Below are 13,820 nucleotides of genomic sequence, written 5' to 3'. Positions count from 1 at the left end.
GACTTATTGTGAATTTAGATCTATAGTTTATTCTCCTATTCTGCCTTGAAAATCCAAGGACAAAATTTCTCAGGGGGAATGTTTGCTGACTTGGGTAAAAAAAAACCCACAGGTATTATTTTTATTTAACTTCCACACAATGTTAGTACTGGTTTCTACCCAGCACCTGCTCTTAAATTGCACTAGGCTACTAGATGAATCACAAGATTTTAAGGAATTTTCCTGAATAGTTTTTCTAAGTCAAAAATTTTCTTCTATAAGCTAAACATATTTAATGTTTGTATTAAATTTAGTGAAATTGAAGCTCCACAGAATGTCAGGTTCACTGTTCCATACATTGTCCTACTGTAAGAAGCTTCTAATCTATATATTAAAGTCATGATGAGAAAAAAACTAAAAATAATGAGAACTGGCAAGAAAAATCTGATAAACTCACTTCTTTCCAAGTTCATACTACAAAGCCTGTTTTACAGATTATTGAATTAAATAAATTTAATATTATATAATTAAATATCCATTGAACATATTTATAACTTTATGATAGCTGAGGAAAATAGTGTAAAAGCTAGATATAATTTCTTCTCTGTCAAACACAAAAATACTTAATTCCTAAAAAACCTCTATTCTTATTTCTAGAGAGGCATCATTTCTGTAAAAGGTCTTCTGCAGAAAATGTATACAAAATGCATTTTGTGAGAAACTTTTGGAATAGAAAAAATATCTGACTTGATGTTATGGAATTATGAATATACGTAATACAACTTAACATATAATATAGAGAAACAGCCCTTTGATAGCTTTTAGGTATAATAAACACTGTCACATGAAGAAAAAGAAGGAACTCTTTGTATAGAATATAATATTACATGCTTTTATTCAGTTTGTCACAGAGACTTGAAATTTATTAGGAAAAATATGGTCAAGGACTATGATATTTATTTGGTAAAGATTACTTAAACCAGGGAAGAGTTGTATAAGATTAATTGATAATAGCCTGTTGTGTTCATGGTATTAGAAATATTTCCAATACCCATAATTGAGTGTGCATGGTTTCTAATTATAATGATTTTGCAGTTCACTGAGGAAATGTGAGCAAATGTAGATAAGAAAATTTTACGATTTTAATTTAACAATATTTCTCCAAGGCTCTTTAAAATTTGATAGATAGCTGAGAAAAGTCAGTATGGAAGTTTTTATATTACTTTTGAACACTGAAAGATAACATGATTTTTCTCCATAATATAGCTAACCTTGCCTGTTGAGTAGAACTACTTTGGCAAAAACTTCATATTTGCTATTGCACAGTTTCATAAGCACATTTTCACAGCCATGTTTAGTCACAGATGAATACAATTTGCTTGCTTTTAATTTGAGCAATGTGTAATTTTTCTTTCTGTGTCCTGTCCTGAAGAGTAATCAGTACTTTTATGCATACCACAGTAGTTCTGCTTTATTAACTTGCCCTTTATCAGATTTATCCTCTAGGGCAATTGTCTCTAATCAGCCATGTGAACCCACACATGAAGGTAACTGTATGGATGACTAAGGGCACAAAGCATACCCATCACACAGCTAGAGCCAAAGGCTAGGCTTTCAGAGAGCATTTCACAAAGGGAAAATTTTAACACCTTCTGCTTTTCCCACTGCACTATGGGACTAGGCTGCTTTGTACCAGAGAGGGGACCAGGTAGCCCATCTATTAGTCTTTGCACAACTCCATTAGTGGCACAATGCAGCTCTGAAAAACCCAATTTTGACCCTTGTTTAGTGAGCAATATGGGGCTCAAAATCCACAGACTGGTGTCTTCCACAAACAAGCATTCACAAACAAGCAAAATAGTCAATTTTGTGTATTTTGTTTCCTTCAGAAGGTGAGATACATCTTGAAAGATACTTAGAAAGAGAGGAAATTGACTCAGAACAAGAGACAGATGATTTGTCTAGGCCCAAATATTTGTCAGATATGTTCTGTATACATAGAGCTGAATTCCTTCTGATGGACTCAGACAGTAGAGGAGTAATGCTGTAAATGGGAGGTGAGTGAATTTCTGCCTAAGACATACCTTCGAGCCTCCATGTTCAATTACCCTTGCACATGTAGCTACAAGATGCAGGAAACATGCCATTACATTACATCATCTATCATATATATAGTTTATAATGTTGGTTTCCAGAGATCCAGACGCTCACTTAAGTTCTGTGGAGTAAGCCAAAAGCATCCAGACTTGTTTTTTGGAAGGAGCCCTAACAGTAGGAAAATTATCCTTCTCAATGAGCCAGAACAAACCCAACTCATCAAACATAATTTTGATAACGAACATCACCATTTTACATTCAAATACTCCCAAAATGGTGGCAATTTATTAATGTCACATTAAAGGGCTCAATTCATTATTCCGTTTCAGTAAAGAGGCAGTTAATGAGTGATGCATGCACATGGACAAGCTTCTAATTAGAGTTTCTCTGTGTGTTGAAAGCTTGGTGCTGGGATACTGAGTGACTGCCAGCAGACTATTGACTTTTTTCCCTCTTTGCTTAACATGCCTATTTATACAGCTTATTGCTAATGAGATGCTAATTGAGTCTGCCATATCTAAATAAAAAAACCCTTGAGTTTATTGCTGAATCCTCTAAATGGAGCTCCATTTCAGAATATTCTCCCAATCCATTTTCCTCTGCACTCTTTATGCTTGATTGAAAAATAATTTTGAACAGTAGGAACAGGATGTCAATTAAAAAAAACCCAAAACAAACACGACCACATTATTTCTAATATTAGTTTAGAAGAGAATCTAGTAAATTTATGCCTGGGTATTTACATTTAGTTTTACCTAAAACAGTGCCAAAATGTACTCAAGTATGGGGTGAATACTATGCAAAAATGTATAAATGCAAGTTTCAATGCCCTGGAGATATTCCAATGAAATCATTTTGCATGGAATGCAAGCAGCCTAAATGATCATCATGAAAACAAGAAAGCACATTAAGAAAAGTAGAATGAAGGCAAGGATTAGAGCAGTTAAATCATTTGGCTAGCTAGTTAAGGTTTGCACAGGAATGAAAGCAATTCTAATGTGAAGATAAAGTCCTGCTTTTATGACCTTCAGCTTATTATTCATCTGGCACCAAATTCAGTTCAGTGCATTCTACACTCTTTTTCTATATAAGGTTTTATACTTTTAGGATAATTTTGGAGATATTTTAGCACCATTTTTAGGAAAAAAAAATCTCTACAAATGTTTGATGTTTTTCTGGTATCAGTGGCTGAAAAATTATTGATTAATGTCTTTGGGATAAAATACTTTCTCAGCATACCAACTAAAACCAAAAACCCTTCATTGCATCATTCATCATCATTCTTTTGTAGTGGCAGCAGTTCACTGTGATTTGCCTTGTGATTTTGTTTGAATGCTGCTCCATGGTTTGTGAATTCTCCTAAGCTATGTGAGTCAAGGCCATTCACAAAGACTTGGCAAGGAGCAGAGGACAATGTCAGGTGAAAAGACTATTGTGACCTAATAAAAATTGCACCTCCAAAATAGGCTGGATAAGCTCCTCCATAAACAAACATCAGAAGAGAATAATCAGATCACTGTCCCTGCTGTGAAAGACACTGAGATGCATCAAAAAGACACTGTCTCTGGAAAGCCATCAAATCTAGAGGGATGTTGCCTAAAGAGTTGTAGGACTTATCTTGGAGTCCAGTGGAAAGAGAACATGCTGATTGTATAAAACTTCTAAGCTGCCTTAACGGAACTGGAAGAAAGTGAAATGTTTGGGGAAAGGATCAAAAAGGGAAAAGAGATTGGTCTGTATACTCATCTGGAAAGCTCTGCACCTGTTCACTACAGTCTCTATTTTATACTTTTATTTATTCCTTTTTCCATCTTGGAGTTGACTGAATTTCCTATCTGAGGCTCATGTATATGCCAGAGAACTCACAGCCAAATAAGCTGAGTCCTAGGAGAAGAGTTCTATTTAACAAGCTCCTGAAATGGAAAGTTGATGCATGAGGGGCTCAGCTCTGGATGACAGCAACTAGGGGAGACTGGGGTCTGGGAGCCAGCAAGTGGCTTGATCATATAAGCCTCACCATAGGAAACATCTGTGTGTGCATGTACATATATGTGTGTGTGTGTTTGTGTCTGTGTATGAGTACATGCTAGTGTATTCCACTAGCCAGATTTAACCCTGCTCTACAGGAGGGAAGGCAGAGGATCAAGGCATTGGTGTTGTTCACTGTGTTTGTGTGTGTGTGGCAGCACAGGAGTCGCCCTGTGTGCTATTTGTAGTGTGTGTGCTAGTGGAGGGGATGTGCTCACCCTCACTGCTGGCTGGAGCTGAGAGCATGAAAATTCAGTGGCCCTGAAAATATGGGCTGTGACAAGAGAAAAGAGCCTGGGCCCAAACTTATCTGTCTCAAAATATTTTACTAGAAATCTCAGTCTCTGAGCCAGATAAGCTAGAGAGTCCTCATCACTGGAGATGTTTAGATTAGAGAAATATCTGCCAAGAAAGGTATAGATGCAATTGATCTTACTTGGGACAGAATGGACAAGCTAAATGAGGTCACTTTCAGCCTTATGATCTCATTAATCTCCATCATTTGGACCATTATTCACACTCTTGGAAATAAAAACAGCCATTGACAGAGCAGGGCTTATTCTCTCTGAAAACAAGGAGGTTAAAGGGTGGGCTTGTGTCCTGAAGGAGACTCAAAAGGAGCTGCAGCTACCTGAAAAGCAGGTAAAGACCAGAGTGTCACTCTTGTCAGTCTATAAATGATGAGAAGAATAAAGGGAATGAGAAAAATATGTGGATCAGGTGGTTCAGATTAGACATTTAGAAAAATATTCAGCATTAGAAAAGCAGCAGGGTTGCCAAAGCAATTGAAGAAAACTTTCATCCTTTGAGTGGTATTTAAAGCCCAGTAGGATAAATTTGCAGGTGCCCTGATCTATTATTGTCAATGGTCCTGCTTCCTGTGAGAGCTGAACTGTGTGACCTGCATCAATGCTTTACAACCAGCAGTTCTGTGGTTCTGTGACCTTTGGCAGCTGCTTTGAATGGCACTGTTTGGGCAGGTCGTGTTCCAGCAGTTTGTTAGCAGGGTGGACACAGGCAGTCATGACTTAGCTGGGTAGCTGATATGAGTGTGACTGGAGTTTTAGTACTTCTGTGTGATCAGTGCTGAACTTCTCTGTTTCATCTTCAAGACAACCCCTTTAACACCATTAAAAAATGCCATGATACTACTTCACAGTATAACACTGAATCAGCAGTGTTGAGTTTTCCTTAGGATACCATTATCAAAGGGAACTGCCTACACTGTGGACTACCCATGCCTTGTAACAAATGATCAACTTAATATTTTGTATTGAAATGAAGCTTTTAATAGGATTTCTAACAAATGTGTTTGTGCAAAGGAAGTCCATGGCAGTTTAAAGCAGTTTAGTGAAAGAACAAAACACCAGTTAAGAATCTTCAGGTATTAAAATAAACAAAATATATTTTTTTAATAAATCATGTTCCTCCTCTGCTTAAGGCTTCATCAGATAACATGCAGATGTGTAGAATGAAATAAGCTCTCTTCACAGGCAATGGACAGATATAAGTCCTGTTATGGTCTCATTTACACACACTAAAGTTAATATTTAAAAGATAGAAAGGTATTGTATCCATTATTTTAATTTTCCATAAAAGATCACTAAGGAAAGCAGCTTAAATGTATTTGTTCATATTGTAGGTGTCTCTCTATGCATAGATGTAAGATGAAGTAGAAGCCTTTGAAGCATTACAAAGCAGACAAAGCCAGCATAGTGTATGCAATAAAAAGCAGCTTATAAAGGGCTTCGGAATCCTGCAATCTTAAGAGCTGAGCTTGTAAAAAAAAACCAAAAAACAAACTTCCTGGCAATTTTCCCTACTCCTTTATAGCTGAGAGGTACTAGACAAGTTTCACAGATGATTTTTGTTACTCACTGGTGCTCCTGAGTTTCCTAATCCATGATGCATGAAGCTTTCTTCAGCTGATGATGAGAGTTCAAAAATGGAAGGGATTTCCCCAAGTTTTATTTTTGGTTTCTGTTTTTTGTTTTTTGTTTTTTGTTTTTTGTTTTTTGTTTGTTTTTGTTTTTTTTTTTGTTTTTTCTGTTTTGGGTTTTTTTTTTTTTTTTTGTTTTGGTTTGGTTTTTTTTTTGTTGGTTTTTTTTTTGGTTTTTTTTTTTTTTTTTTTTTTTTTTGTTGGTTTTTGTTTGTTTGTTGTCTGGAGACATTTTTGGACAGCAAAATTATGGAATTCTACTATTTCATATCCATTTTACCAGGCCATATAACTACTTGGAGCAGAAGGAAAGCCTAGTCTGATTTCCAAAGAGCTGCCTATTGAAATTACTATTTAAGGAGGATATCAAGTAAATAAGTGTTCCAGAGCTTCAATAGCAGTAATAGCAGTTATGTACAGCATCCCAAAAGAGCCTTTCAGTGCCTCTTGCATAACATTTTCCCTCCACCTCCACCACCATCACAAACCCATCAGTCAAAAAAAGGAAAGGGCTGTTACCTTGAAGATTTGGATAACATTAGGTGCAGTGAAACTGAATCTCCTCTCAACATGTCTAGAAGCTGAAGCTTAGATGTGTGGAGAATTTGGAGACCAAAAGCTTAAACTTGTCCTGTAACTGTTTTAATGTGTCTTTGCTTATGTAACAGGCTGGCACATACTTTGAACTAGTCATCTGCTCTGCATAGAGACAGATGGCAATTCATCACACCTATCTTAGACATATACATTTGGACAGGGTGAAAAACCTTCTGGAAATGCTTAACTCTTCTCTGGATCTAACCCCTATTTATGTTCTTAATTCTAACTTTGGAAGTCGTCATTGAAATTGTGCCTGATGTGACGACATGTCTACACCATAAACTGGTTTAGTGTGGTATGCCTTTCTGAGGTGGATAGATCATATTATGAAGTGGTTTTCCATATTTCAGGACAAAAAATACACAACCTTTGGAAATTATTCTTTCAAAGATAATAATATTACTTCTTGATGCATGATAGCACATTAGGATAATTCATCATTGCTCTGTGATGTGAATGCTTGTCAGCTGGACCATATGTTAGGGAACATTTTTCCATGCCTCCCAGTGCTTCTGAACCTTACAGAAGCCCATAAAATATTTTATTTGAAAAAAAGCTATAGGGTTGGCTTACCACAGGTGTCACTGAAAATAATAAGGACTTAGGTATTTCAATTTCTTTTGAAAAACTTGTTTTGTAGAGAAGTCGTCTGACTGCATATAACATCTGCTGTATCTAATACTGTGAAACATTACCTATGCAAGCAATTAGATACTTCTTTGGAAATATGACAGATAGGATCAACAACAGGTGAGATAAATTGCCCCACAAGTTACACCCCAACATCTAAATTTAGCCAAAATAAAACCCACATTCATAGCTTTAAAAGAGGTAGCCAGATACATTTTAAATTTAAAATGGCAGAAATGGCATCAAAAGTCAGTAAGAAATTTTGCGTTGAATTATTTTTTGTACATGCCTCCCTATCTTTATTTGAGCAGGAGAAAGACTATAATTGACTATAAGGCATAGTATGATGTCATTTCCAGAATGATAGAACAGTAAGGAAGGCAAGGTGAATCATATCACATAACATATACATTATAAAAGATACCTCCAATTTGAAAGTAGTAATGCAGCTGTCGAAAGTGCTGATGAATCTGAATTGCTGTACATTTTTAATAATTTACTATCAAAATCAATATATAGGCACTGATGGTCAGGAAGAACAAACAGCTGAGTGTGAGAGGACAAATAAAACATATGAAGGTGGTGGTGCCTTGAGCGGCTACCTAGAACAGAGGCTAGACAGTGTTAAAGGAATAAAGTGGGTATTTATTAGAAGGCCTTCGAAGGATACACCCTGGGCAGTACAAGAACTTGGCTGAGGCTACACCAAAGATGGATGACAGGTCACATTTCTACACACTTTATAAGTTTTGGTCCATTTACATATTGGGGTTAGCTGTCCAATTACAGCTTCAGGTTATGCAGTCCCGTCCTCCCAGTTTGATCTCCTCAGTTCTCTCCTTTTTACACTTTTTGGGCCCGAAGTTGTAATGGTGTCCTTGGTTCTTGGCTGAAAAAGGATTGGTTTGTCTGAGTAAACTGTGAGGAGAACTTGCTAACACTTTATATGAAGTTCAGAGTTACACACTGATGCAGTACAGAACCTGGATAATATGAAAGCTAAAACTTAAGGCATCGGTGGAAGCGAATGCTAATGCCCACACCAGGAAGATTTCTTTCAGCAGCACACAGCATCTCTGCATGGAAACACAAGTTGAAAAGGGCCAGGGTGCTACTAAATCCCTCAGCTTTGACCAGCATTTCTGTCTCAGAGATTGCCACAGCACACATGAACAACATCGCACATTCCAGTTAGCTTGCAGAGCACATATGGAACCAAAATACACCACAGGGATTTTGTTGCAACCTCTGTTACCTCCTTCTATGGGATGTCTCTCAGACTGGCCATCTAAATAGATGTCACTTTTAGACCAGGTTATAAATTATTCTTTTTCTTTGCTTGGATGGCTGGGAAGGGGAAAAATAGTGGATCATTACAAAGATCCTGATGACTTAGTCTGGCAGCAGCTCCTAATTTATGTGTCCTTGGATACAGTGAGAGGAAATACATTTCAGCTCATTTACACCAAATTTGATGCTTTAAATAAAAAATAAGCAAACACCATAAACACACAAGAAACCAATGAAGCAAGCTTTTCTATAGACTATGACAAAGCTAATAAATATTAAACGTAATATTGCAATCTTAAATGTTGCAAATATAATAAATATGATAGCAAAAAGTTGCTTTGGAAAGGAACTGGGTATATTAAGCAGTCAGCCTTAAAGGAGACTTCTAATAGATAAGCTTATCAACTTGTGCTGTTATCTAAGCCTTCTTCTTCTTTCTACTGGGAATACCTGCAAAGACTATGAAGAGATAATGTACTTGGAATCTAGCTAATTTTTATCTGCTGAAAACACACTACTTCTTAGGGGTGAGCACTTCATATAAGAGGTTATGCACAAATAGGATATATGTGCTTGTGAACATATATATATATTTAAAAATATGTTTTTCACACCTCTTTGTGTGTTTTTAGATACAGTAAATAAACCTATAATAGCTAATCAAGTATAATTTCATATGATTTGATTGGTGTATTTATATTCCTAACTTTTTGTTTACCTGTTTCTTCATAGCTAGTGGCTCCACATCTGTTTACCAGTATGATGTATTATGGTAAAAGACATTTTTCCAAATAGGTTTTCTGCACAAAACTACTCTTTCAATTGTTTATGATTTAAATGTGAATTATTTTGAAATACAGTTTCACGATTTGCAGTATACAATTACCTTTAGAAGAATTAAAAATTAGCATTATTACAGTCAATGTAATAGTATAGAGTATAATGCTATGTTGCATTTACTTTATTCTTTTTACGACAGCTTCTTACATATTTGATGTGAGTTCCAAGGAATTGAATATTCTCCCTTTTCCTTTTTCAAAATTATTAATTATTTAAAAGCTTAATTATCTGGGTGCTCATTTTGATAATCCTGTATAGGAACTTTATTTGTAGAGGCTGAATATGTCACATTATCTGAAAATCAGGCCCATTCTAAGATCAGTCATTTTCTTACATGGTGATATTCTGAAAACACACATTGTCATAAAATCTTTGAAAATTTAGTGTGATATTTAACATGCTCATTTAAACTTTGTATCCATATTGGTATTTGACTGCAAAACTGAAAGATTTTTACAGTACAGTGAAAGGGATTTTCACATTGTCCATTTAATGCAGCTGTAGACTACTAGCTTGCAGAGGTAGAATAGCAGGTTTTATGCCTCAAGTACTTACAGCACAATAAAGGATTTTTCCCCACTTATATGTTCACAGAATTTTCAACAATGTTTTCAGATTAAAATTTCAGCTGGAATCAATGAACTATGAGTTATGAAAAACAAAATAGTTTTTTTTACCTAGCAGGAGGCTTAATAAATATTTACATCAGTTTCACTTTCAGTAATTTATATTGTAGGGATTGCAGTAATATGTAGATTGTTTCAGAATATCTTTTGTTTTCACCTCAGACTAGCCATATATTTTTGTTTTCTTTTTATTGGTTACATGATTGCATAAAATACTTCTATTTTCCGTTCACATCTGTACTTGATTAAGTTCTGGGTGGCATTTTTGAAACTTTTAGAAAACATGAATAATATTAAATATACTGAAATTATCTTGACAACAGAAATTTACCTGAAAGGAGCTTAGTTCGCAGAAAAAACATGAAAAGATGGTCTTCAGTCATTGATTGGTGCATAAAGAAAGACAAAACTAATTAAATACCCAGGTTGTAAAATGAAGTTTAACACTTATTTAGTAAAACATGTAAATCAGATTGCTATGAGTAAAAGTCTCTTCAAAATCACTTACATTCATAATTTGATTACCAAGTTCTAAACACACATAAATATACCAGAGTATATTTTTTTGTTCAATATTAATTAATAGAAAATTAAAGTCATCAGCATTAAAAACATGATCTCTGAAGGAAAATTTTAAAAACTCAAAACAAAACCAACTATTATTACATTTTTTTCATGTAATGAAGTTGATATTTTCTTTATTTTCACATCATAACACCCATTCTTTCACTGTTCTCAGGCTCTATAAACTGTATTGAGTTTATTTAGCGCATCATTCAGTCTGACTGATGTTTTGCTTTTTCAGACCACAGCTGTACATAAGCAACAACAGCACAACTATCTGTACACCTGGAGAGCTCAAACATATCCAGTCCAATGGACAATTCATGTGAATGTCAAATAAAGGGTATTCAAAGTAATATAGAATATTCATCTGTTAATTGCATTTGCATATCTGTAGGCTTTAAGGGTGAATTATTCTCATTTTAGCAATTAATGAATTCACAAGTGTCTGTATTTCTGAAAAATTAACAACTTTTTAACAGAATGAGCTGGTCTGTTAAAAGCTGTAAGCTGTCTACACAGCCCTTGTAAATATATCCAGCTCTTTTTTATACAACTCCAGCTGATATAAATTGGACTAGGCTGAATTAAAAGCAAGGAGAATTTATCTTATAATCCAGGTATTCGAGCCTTGTACATGAGCTGTTGCACTGAAGAAAATTACTTCATTAGGTAAATAATTACAATTCTGCCTTTGAGGTTAATTTTTCAGGAAACAAAAAAAGTCTTAATAGCTCTTGAGAATGCAGGTCATATTTTTTGTATATTTATTAAAGCAAGAGTAAGAAATTTAAAAATATAAATTACAACTTTAAAAATTTATTTTGTATGGTCCTAGCACTGAGAATTCAGAGTGGTGAAGCAGGGTCCATTTTCACTAGCTTTGTGCAAATATGAAGTTCATATATATAAATTAAAGTTTGACTTTAATAAGCTTCTAAAATGTGTTTGATTCTCTAATTTGTAGAGTTTTTAAACAATGTTTCTCATACTGACACTTCTTAAATTTTTGCCGTATTAGGATCATAAGTTTAAAAAGTTTTTTCTTTCTTGTAGAGAAATAAACAACCTTAATGGATGATTCATCTACTTTTTGCTTTATAACCCTACTAATAAAAATTGCTGCCTTTCTAATTCATTTGTCTTAAAAAAGACTGTCTAGGTGTAAAAGAGATGGATCATCATTGTAAATCTTAATCACAGCTCACTCTTTGTATGATGCATAAGGAAAGTTCAGTATCTCACAAAGTGAGAAGACACCAAAGCTGGAAAGTGGGAGCTGCCATTGAAAGAACAAACGTAAGTTACACTTCCTAGAGGGAAATTAGATATTTTCTTTCACTTGAGGATCCTAATCTTTAAATTTTTTTGGTTTAGAATACTTGAATTTGGTTGGTCAAAACATGGGAGGACTTACAGGGGCTTCGACCATTATGAGTAGCACCTCTCCCTGTTAGAGCTGCATTCTGTTGTCCTGCATTCTGTTCCCTGCTTCTCTTCACATCAACAACAATTTTCCATCCTCTACTTCACCAGTAGAGATATAATTTATTAAGGGCTATTGCTTTTCCAGTCCTTTTTTGTTTTAATGTAACAGTATAGAATAATCCAGTCTCAGCCAAACTCAAAAAAAAAAAAAAAAATAAAGCACTCATCAGGAACTGGAATGCATAAGAACAATGGAGAATAAAATACGTGGAAAACATATTTATATTGAAAAAAGAGATCCTTACAGTTCCCAAGCCTAAAGTAATAAACTGATAAAGCCACACTGGTAGGAAATATAAACTCTAGTTTCAGCCCAGATGAACTAAAATAAGTATTGGAAACTCTACTTTCCCAAATTTAGGTTAAATCCCTCACCAATGAGCTATTTCTGTGTTTTAATGAGGTTTAAATGATATCTGTGCTCTGAGAACTGCTGCTCCACAGGTAGCATCAACTTTCTGACACTGAGCACATTGGTGCTATTACAATTCTACCTAGAAGCATAAATTTAAGCTACATCTATTTTATCAAATTACAAAGTGTCAGGGTCCATTCCCAGCACCATGATCCAATCATCAGAAGTGTTCAGTTTTCAGTGGCATCCCTAATAAAGCTGGGGCTAAGGCCAATTCCTGTTTCTAACAACCGTTTTTTTGAAGTTTTCCTCTTTCAATGTCTGAGAGACTTTAACAGCAGGATTTAGGCCATTAAGCATCTAAATCCAATTATGAGCACGAGTAGTAGACTTTTATATACTGTACACTGTAATTTAATGGTTAATGCTTCAGCTAAGGTAACTGGGGAGCTTTAGAAAACAAAATTAAAATAATTATGGAATTAAGCAGCTTCACAAAAAGGTTAGAGTCTCAGGAATGAGCACATCCAGACTCATGTCATCTAAGTCTCATTTTCTTCAGAGCGACTCCTGAAATTAAGATAAAAGTAATCTCCTCAAGTACTATTTTTTTCCCTCCACTACAATAGGAAACTACATTTTTGAGGTTAAACATAGAAGTCTCCCTTTAGTAAGTTGAATGAATTAGTGATATTCTATTTCAAAACAGTAAGCTCCCTATTAACCTTCCTCTTATGTGGATTGCAAGTCTGAAAAGATTAATCTAATCATATATACCATTTCCACTCATGGATGGAAATGGTATATATGATTCAATTCTCATTGAGCATTATAAGTAGATTTTTTTTTTGCATTTGTCTGCAGGGTATTATGTCATCATTCAACCTACAGCTTTAAAGCTATTTTCAGCTATTTTGTTTCTTTTTAGTCTTATACTTTGTATGTTTCTAGCACATTTCTTCTGCCACCTCAGGAAGTCAGGTTGTTATTTCACTACTATTTTTATGTTCTAAAAAGAAGCTAAATATGCTGTTATAAAGAAAATGAACCCTTATATATAACAAAATTAGTGCATCACACTGACATTCTGTTTAAGACACAAAGCTCATAATCCAGCATTTCCTGCAGGGGGAAAATCACTTGCAAGCAAATATTAGCACAACAAGACACAGAGGATCCCTAGGAGTTGGAAATTCTGTTTTACTTGTAGCTGCTGTTTCAGTGTTCTTGAACTCATCTGTCATAAGAACTACAGAGTCTCAGATTTCATTATTATTTTCTCATTTGTTCATTTCCATGTCATTTGGCATAGGATGGAATTGAAAAATACTGAAAACATTTACAGTTTTGCTCACTTTGTGAGGGCTCTTATTTCAGCAATTTC

Source organism: Melospiza melodia, chromosome 3 (genome assembly GCF_035770615.1).
Source record: "Melospiza melodia melodia isolate bMelMel2 chromosome 3, bMelMel2.pri, whole genome shotgun sequence".
NCBI classification, from domain to species: Eukaryota; Metazoa; Chordata; class Aves; order Passeriformes; family Passerellidae; genus Melospiza; species Melospiza melodia.
The sequence above is the reverse complement of the archived record's forward strand: the minus strand, read 5'-3'. Positions refer to the sequence as shown.